Raw genomic sequence first — 9,204 nt, 5'->3', positions numbered from 1 at the left:
GTCGCTGCAGAAGGAACCTAGTGTGTCCGCGTGTCTTCTTCCCGGCGAGACGACTGCGCGGGCTACACTACTCCATCTGGGGGTAGCGACAGCAAGGAGGACACTATCGAGTTCTTTTGTTTTCTGCTTTGGGGCACTCGTGGCAGGGGCTCCTCTGTCTGTCTGTATATGGCCCCTGCTGTGTACAGTGGTAATTGGTTCATCTCAGCAGCCTGGCAGGCACAGCCGAGCAACACTGTGATCTGGCTTAGATTGTCTGTGTGTGTAGAAGCACCTGGTGTCTGTAACTGAGCCAATTGTCTTTCTTTGTGTCATGGACCTGGCAAGGTCGAGCTTTTTGTGTGGTAACTGTTTTTCTCTGTGTTTCTTTGTATCTTGTTCTATGTATTTGGACTTTAGACTGATGACCTCTACCCCCTTGACTGATGGACAGACGTTAAAGCTAGGGCAGCAGCTGCGGTGGTGGTAACAGGTGGGGCACGTGCTCCTGAAGTCTGAGGACCTCAGCTGCCGCTTGGGCAGTGGTGAGGGTGGAAGGGGACACCCGCCTAGCCAGTCAGATCAGCCGAATCAACCCTGGTGGTTAATGGGGTGACAGATGTCGCAGCCAGCGGAGCCATGTGCCAAGGGCTCATCACTCTTCGGCCCCTGGAAAGCCCTGAGACTGGGGCCTCCCTCGGCCCTAACCGGGCTTCCCCCAACCCCCAACCCACCAGCGGCAGAGGTGAGGCCTCAGGGATGTGCTGCTCCACACACCTGCCTGGGGCCTGCAGTGGCAGCTGAGTACTAAACCACCCAGCCCCTGTGGGGGACCGCACCCCCCTCCCACCAGCAACTGGCACTGCCCAGACACACTTCCCACAGTGGCAGCAGTGTGCTATGATCGGCTCCCAGACAGATGAGAAGGACTGGCGAGAAATTGAGTTTACAGGTAGATTCATTCTTTAAAATTGCCCTGGGAGTTAAAGTTTATATTTATTTCTTTTTTTTCTTTTTCTTTTTTTCTTTTTTTCTTTTTTTGGTTTTTCGAGACAGGGTTTCTTTCTGTAGCCCTGGCTGTCCTGGAACTCACTCTGTAGACCAGACTGGCCTCGAACTCAGAAATCTGCCTGCCTCTGCCTCCCAAGTGCTGGGATTAAAGGTTTGCACCACCACTCAGCTATATTTTATTTCTTTTAACTTTTTTTTTTCCTTCTTCAGGTAAAACCTAAGTAAGGAGACTCAATCGCTCCAAGGTTGAGTTACATTGATGCAAGCTGCCAAGTTAGAACAAAGAGCAGCTGTCTGCCTGCTTTTAAGAGTAAGGAAACCTGGAACAGCTATAGCTGTTGCTGGGAGGAGGCTGTTTTGCATATGTAGTTGTCCATTACTGAGCCACTGGGAGATGCCTTCCCTGCTGGTTCCTGGTCAAATGCACCTGGTCCAATGTTGCATACTTAGCGTTATTAGCAAAATAAGGAATTTTATCTTGTTCTTTACATCAGAAATGGAGACTTTGAGGCACTGAGAACCCAAATACCACCCAGATAGATTTCTTTGTATTTATGATTAAAGTTTGTTTTTGTGTTTTTGGGAAAAGATGACTGAAGTATTTACACCTTCCAGAAAATTAGACTCCAGAGAATCAAACAAAAATATATCTTAACAATACTGAAAATTTTGTTTTGAGATTTATATATTACAGAAATACACAGCCTTGGTGAATTTCCTTGTCAGAACATGCTAAAGTGGCCTGCTTGAACTCCTGATGTCCTGAACTTCAGCCTGATCCAGTCAAGACATAGACATCAGAAGACTAATAAATTCTGTTTTTCTCCCTCCCCTCTTTTTAATATCTCAACGCCCCCATTCAGCTTGAAGAAGTTATGAAGAGTCGTCCACCCAGTTCCCTGGGCTTTGGGGCTGGAGAAGGTTATTAATAGGTTGTCTTTTGGGGAAATGTAAAATGGTCATATTTGGTATAGGGAAGAAGGTAGCCAGATTTAATTGTATAGCTATAATCTCATTTAATAGAAAGCCTTATAATTTGTTATTGAGTTAAAGTCACATGTTCCTATTTGGTACAGAATTTATTTTGATACAAAATCAAAATTAACTTTGGTATAAAGACCTGATAATATTTTCCCTGTACTGAAAATGATTTGATTAGTGCATGGATTATTTAAACTAGAAGCATTGTGTGACCAGAATTTGATCAGGTGTTTGTGTATTTCTTCAGATACACAGCTTATTCCCAGAAAGTTTGCTTTAAAATTTATATCATTAGTTTTGAGTTTTATATCTTATGTTTGTAGTAGTAATTGGTAAAAGTTGAGGCTTGTGTTATAAACTATTTACATCTTAAACTGGTATGCAAGAAATGAGTAAAAGCTTTTAAATTGAGAATTTGTTGGTAAGATTAGGTGCATAATAGTGTTCTTATTGACTGAGAGGTGTAGCTAATATAGTACTGTTGTACATACTTCAAGACCAAAAGATGGGGGCTGGAAAGATGGCTCAGTGGTTAAGAGCATTGACTGCTCTTCCAGAGGTCCTGAGTTCAATTCCCAGCAACCACATGGTGGCTCACAACCATCTGTAATGGGATCTGATGCCCTCTTCTGGTGTGTCTGCGGACAGCAACAGTGTACTCACATATATTAAATAACTAAATAAATCTTAAAAAAAAAAAAAAAAAGACCAAAAGATGAAGTGTCCTATATTCACTGAAGAGATTTCTGGTTTCAGTAAGAGTTGTCTGTAGGCTTATAAGTAGTTCTTTTATTTCCCTAGTAGACAGGGCTTAGACCCAATCCTTCTTTTACTGCTATTATAGACAGATCTGAGATGTTTAGACCTGTGACTTTAGGGCCAAATTAACAAATTCATGGGTGATTTCAAGATTTTAATTAAAAATAACAGAGTAATTCACAGACAATAGTCCAGATCACTTTACATAGATAGTTGGTTTTCAAAAACATCAGAAATCCACAGAATGTGACATTTGATATTATTTATTCATCTGGCTAGAGACTTGTCTATGCCTGACAGCACCTCTTTCTCAGACTCAAAGAAGAAGTTTAGCATCATTGGAGTTGCTCCAGTTGTGGCGGGACAGACACTAGGCAAAAATTGTCTCTTCATCTGCAGACAATACTGTCCAAAAAGGACACACAGACCAAAGACAGCTTATATCAGCCAAGACAGAGTAGGCAAGTCCATAATATTCCTGTTTTCAGACATTAACAGGCCAGAAGACTGAAGATCGATGCTCCAACATTTTGAAGTAAGAACTGTCCAGGTGTCCAGCAGTCCCTATCAATTGTCAATATTTTTGGAAGCTGTGTTAGGCTTCCCATATATTCTTTATTATTCAGTCATTCCTGGATTTCTGATGGAGTTGAAAGACTACAAAAGTTAGAAGAGATATAAGACAAGTCCTTAAGGGAAGTGGTGCAGGTAGCTGAGAGTGTTTTATAACAGAAAAATGGAGAAAGAAAAAGGAATGTTGCAGAAGGACTGTAAAAGGGCACAGTGAAGGGATAGAATGTTTAGAAGAAGGTCTTTGAAGATGGAGTCTAGAAAACAAAGTGGGAACAAGTGGCAAGCAGTTTGGAGACAAAAGGAAGAAAAGAGAAAGAATAGGAAGATAGAAAGCTAAAGAGGGATAAGCAACAGGAAAGAAGAGAAGCTAGGAAGCCTTGAGAGCCTGGCAATAGAAGAGAATTCCTTGCTAAAGACCAGCATGTGTACTTTAAGGAGAAAGGGCAAGAGGTTGCTCCAAATGCCTTTGTGTGGGTCAGGTCCCACAAACTCATCAACATCTGTGTAATGTTTCATACCCTCTGATGGAGAATCCAACTGGATACTTCCTCCCACCCTTAGACAGCTAGTGGGCCTATGCCACAGGATTACAACCTGCATAAGTTAAGAGATTCTGAATAACAACCATGACTTTTGTGTTTTGGTCCAGATAGTACTTAGATTGCTGTATCACCCTTATGAAGATGTACTGGACTATTGGGATCCTGATGCTAGAGACTTAGTAAGACATGAAAGAGAGTTAGGGGTTATCCTGGCAGTTATGTTGGGCTTAGGGACTGCAGGGGCAGCTACAGGAGCATCTGCTGTTTCCTTGCAGCATACGGCTTATGGGGAGTTTAGAACTGCCAGTGATTTATATAGAGAGAAAATAGAAAAAGACTTTGACTGACCTCCAAGAATCCCTGACCTCCCTCTCAGAGGTGGTCCTTCAGAATAGGAAAGGATTAGACCTGCTATTCCTTAAAGAAGAATATCTGTGTGCTGCTCTAAGAGATTGAGCTCAAGGCAAGAGCTGGTTCGAAACCTGGTTTAATTCTTGCCCTTGGTTCACAACCATAAACAGCTGGCTATAATGCTAAATTCTGCCTCTAGGGGCGCCCCTCTGTGCACTTAAATTTGGGATTGAGGCTTGCCCCCTTCTAGCCTGACATAGAGCTCAGGCTCCAAAGTCTCCACAGGAAGTCTCTCCCTTATCTTCCTGCCTTGTTTAGAAAGATGAGCTTTGGGACTCTCATTTCCTCTTTTCCTAGTATCCCTGAGCCATTTCTTTGGGGCAAACCCACTATGGTCAGTTACAAAACTACAGTTGTTACAACACAGGAGAACTCCATGGACCTAGATTTGGTGATGGTGTCTTACACCAGAATACAAGCAATAACAGAGTTTCTGGACTTTAGAATAAGAACCTTACACCAGTTGTGGTTGTACTGACCTACAATCCCAGCACTGGGGACAGGCAAGCAGGAAGAACATGAGTGTGAACCCAGCCTACGGTGAAGAAGTGGCTCATGAGGAAGAGCACTTACTGTACAAACAGGACACATGATCATAATCCCTGTGCCCAGGTAAAACACTTAGCTTGTCTGAGCTGTCTGTAAGCCCACTTTCCATCCCTCCACAGCAAATGTCACCATCCCTCCACAGGAAATGTCACACCTATTATGCAGACACTTTTCACCCCTTCCCCAACCCCTGACAATCTTCCCTATATCTCTACAAATTCATCTGTTCTGGATACTTTGTGTAAACAGAGCCAAGCAGTTCACACCTTTTGCACCTGACCTCTTTCACTTATTCTAGGGTGCATCCCAAGTTCTGACCATTCAAAACTCTGTTCCTCTTAAGAACAGAAATATATTGCATTGTGGCATGACTTTAGGTGAATCAGCCTTTCCAAGGTGGCCGTCTCTCGTACAGCTGATTGACAGGCCCAACTGAATGAACTCTTTTCAAGGCAGAAGGGATTCAAAATTGATACAAAATGTTCTAATCTCTGGAGCACCAAGAATGTCCTGTCTCTTCCCAAGGCCAGGGGTATTATGTTCTTTCTACTAGGCCTTAAGTAGTGGCAAACCGAATGTTTACCAGGAAATGGAGGTGGGGACTTCAAAGGAAAGTTCCAGAAAGCAGCTGCACCTTGCACTGAACCATCTCCAAAGCTGGTAAAGAACAGAGCGTCCAAGACTGTGCAGAGGTTACAGCGCTGCAGGTTCAGAGTTATTGTAATTTATCTCAGGATTTCATAACCATGCTGAATGGCCATTCCTTAGTTACTTCTGTTGTAACATCCCATGACTAACAGAATCTTTAGGAACGCATTAATAAAACCCTAGCTTCCTCCATCTAGAGACCCATGAGTCATCAGATTCCACCTAGAGCCTATAGCAGAGGTGTCCTGAATTCACTGTAACCCCTTTACCTGAAGTTTTCACTAGTGTGTTTGAAAAGCTCCTCGATTGAGGACTTTCTTTATGTTACTATAAAAACTTCATCATATTGACATATCAAACTTGAGGTTCTTTGGTTTCAGACCCTGGGTACTAGGGACTTGTTATGCCCCGATTCCTCAGGAAACCCAGAAGAGCTCAAGAATTGTGAAGTACTCTGCAAGTTGCTCAAGAGTCCTTTTATTTGGAGTCTTGACTTGGGATGGGATAGCCCTACAGCATAGGTTCAGTGTGAGACCCACAGCTCCAGTGCTTTAACACTTATATACAGAGTGGTTAAAAAGTCTTTGAATGCCTAGAGAGAAGGGTATGGGAGGCAGGTTAGGTAAGCCATAACTCAGACACAATATCATTTGGTAGGGCAGAAGTGCCACTCTGGGACAGGGATTAAAGACTGTCTTTTATGGGGCTATCAGGAACTAGTTTTATTGCTGGCCAGAACTGTCTGGGACCTCTGATTACCTCTTTTCTATGGTTTAAGCGTGGGACCCTAATCTCCTTTCTTCAAGGACAGGCACCAGCTACACCTGGTTATCTGGGAGAGTGCTGGCCTTGGAGCCACAGAAGCTGAGGAGTTTTGGTCATTTGTCTTACTCTGACTGGCACCTGCCCCTCCATGAGTCCCCTCAGAGCAGATAGGGAGGTGGAAAAAACCCCTGAGTTTGCTGCAAGGGAGGGAGGGAGAGCAGGGCTTCTGAGGGGCAATGCAGAGTCAAGCCTAATGGTGCTTGCTGTGGGAGAGATCCTAGGGGAAGGGAGACTTCTGCAGGAGAGTGCAGAAGCTGGCCCTCTGTGCACCTCAGACTGAGGTGCATACTTTACATACCAAAGCAGACCTGGCCTCTATGTTCTCCCAGCATCCCCCAGCCCTTACCTGGCAATGGCATATCCTGTCCCCCAAACCCTTAAATTTCTAGCCAAGAGGCTGCCCAGAGGTTCTTCCCTATTCCCTATATAATCCCTACATTTTGGTCTCTCTATCTCCTCCTGCTCTCCCTCCTCTTCCTCTCCCTCTCTCTCTCCCTCTTTCTCTCTCCCCCTCTCTCTCCCTTTCTCTCTCTCTCTCACTTTCTCTCCCTCCCCTCAGCAACCTCTCTTGCCTTAGTCCTTGGGGCCAGTGAACCTGCCCAAGAGTACCTTTCAAATAAACATGCATGTATATATTTCAAAATCTGGCTTGAATTGGCTCATTTCACTGTCAGACAAATAACTTATCAGATGTAACTTAAGACTTTTCCCCAGACCATCCACATTCATATTTGGCTTCAGAATGAATTCTCTTTTATCCTCTTTGAGGTGAGAGCTGAATTTTTCTGTCAATAGGTATAAAACTTCTATAGTCTTCAAGGCATATGTAACAGATAATACTGGGAGATGACCAGAGATGTCCACTCACACATTCACACCTTGTGTAAAATCAATTGAAAATCTTTATTCCAGACATCTGGGACTACACCCAAGTGTTGGGTACCTAGCTGTGACCCTGAGGGGCTAGAAAATAGCATTGTTGAAGGCTGAAACCACATCCTGGCATCTCAGGCACAGGAGATTTGAAGAAGGAAGCAGTTTGAAGCAAGGGATTTTAACAAAAGCTACCAAGATCAGTTAGGGAGGGGGAGAGGGGCTGGTGTGTTGAGGGGAGAGGGGTTGTTTCCCACAAACCCAGCAGTTTTACTAAAGGCTGAGATAAGTTAGCTAGAACATCCTGACCTTTGGTTCCTAAAAGAAAGCAAGGTAGCTTTCAATGGATTCTCCATGAAGGAGATCAGATTCTAGTTAAACCTGGAAGTGGCCTTAGCAAGGGTACAAGATGGAGGGACCTCAGCACTGTCTTGCCTTATCACACAGATGGATGGAGATACAGAGCAAGTGTTTTTAGAATCAAGATGGACTGACTTTTGTAAAGCTCTAACTCACATAAATAACAAGATGAGTATATGAAAGTAGGCACGAGGCTGTGAAGAATCTAGTGCTTATGACAGGCCATGAACCAGCACGAAGCACCAACCTGTTATTCACATACAAAGCTCCTACATACAAAGACGCCTCCCCATAACTGTGGAGCCCCAGACTGGCCACACAATGTCAGCTAACGTGGGGGGAAGAAGATCACTATCACAGTGTGGAGCTAAACTTGAAACACGCTTGATTTTGATTGGGTGCCAATGAGGACTGGGTACTGACTGTTATGTTTTATAAAAAGAAAGAGCAAACCAGGGATATGTTTGGTGGAGGCTCAGTGTGGAGTGGAGGAAGGGGATGCTTCTGTGGACCCATGGTGAGGAATGCTTTCCCCTGAGGTACCAGCTACAGTTCTGTATGGTACAAAATAAAGTTTATTTAGGGCATGGAATTGGGGAAATATTGACAGAGAAAGGGCAAAGAGAAAGAAAGAGAGAGAGAAGAGAGGAGTATAGGCCAGCTATGAGCACATGGAGACAGAGGGGGGAGAGGGATGGGGAAGGAAGTGACAGAGCAGGAAGAGGGGAAGAGAGAGTGTGAGGAGGGGGCAAGCAACCCCTTTTATAATGGGTCAGGCATCCCTGACTGTTGCCAGGTAAGTGTGGGGCAGAGCCTAGAAGAAATGCTAACACTGCCCATACCATGAACAGCTCTCCTAGAGCCCTGCAGGAGTGGGGCTGGGTCCTACCCAAATCAAGGTGGGCCTGCTCAACTCCACAGAGAGAAAAAAGCCAAGCCATCATAAGGCCAGTTAGATTTCTGTTTCCCACCAGAGAACTGTCTTCTTAGAAATCATGTGATTGAGCTGGGCAGCGGTGGCATACACCTTTAATCCCAGCACTTGGGAAGTAGAGGCAGGTGGATTTCTGAGTTCAAGGCCAGCATGGTCTACACTGAGTTCCAGGACAGCCAGGGCTATACGGAGAAACCCTCTTTCAAAAAAGAAAGAAAGAGAGAGAGAGAGAGGGGGAGAGAGAGAAAGAGAGAGAGAGGGGGAGAGAGAGAAAGAGAGAGAGAGAGAGAGAGAGAGAGAGAGAGAGAGAGAGAGAGAGAGAAAGAAAAAAATTGTGATTGGCAGTCTGATATCTATCTGTTCCGCTTGGAAGCCCTCTGAATCAATGTGGCACTTCCTAAACTATCCCATTCCTCCCCTGCCCCTGACTCAAGCTATATAATCTAACCCCTCTATTTCAATAAAGGAGCTGTCCTTTTACATAGTCTTTCAAATCAATTATGCCCACCATCCCTGCAACACCCTACTCCCAGCTCCTCTGCTTCCTGAGACCACAGCCCATGGGGGAGGGGCAAGTGGCATTTGGAGGAAGTACCTTAGTTACCATGAAACCTTTGCTGTACTCTAAGTGGTGAGGGAGGCATCTGTGACCTTGGCTACCTAACAGAGGTCATTAAATTTCTGAGGAGGGGAGAATGGTCTTGGCTAAGGTTGGATGAATTCAGTGTGACTGTAGTCAGGCCTCTGGCTGAGTTGGAA

This window comes from Mastomys coucha, unplaced genomic scaffold, assembly GCF_008632895.1.
Source record: "Mastomys coucha isolate ucsf_1 unplaced genomic scaffold, UCSF_Mcou_1 pScaffold11, whole genome shotgun sequence".
In the NCBI taxonomy this organism is placed as follows: Eukaryota; Metazoa; Chordata; class Mammalia; order Rodentia; family Muridae; genus Mastomys; species Mastomys coucha.
Note: the sequence above shows the minus strand (reverse complement) of the source record.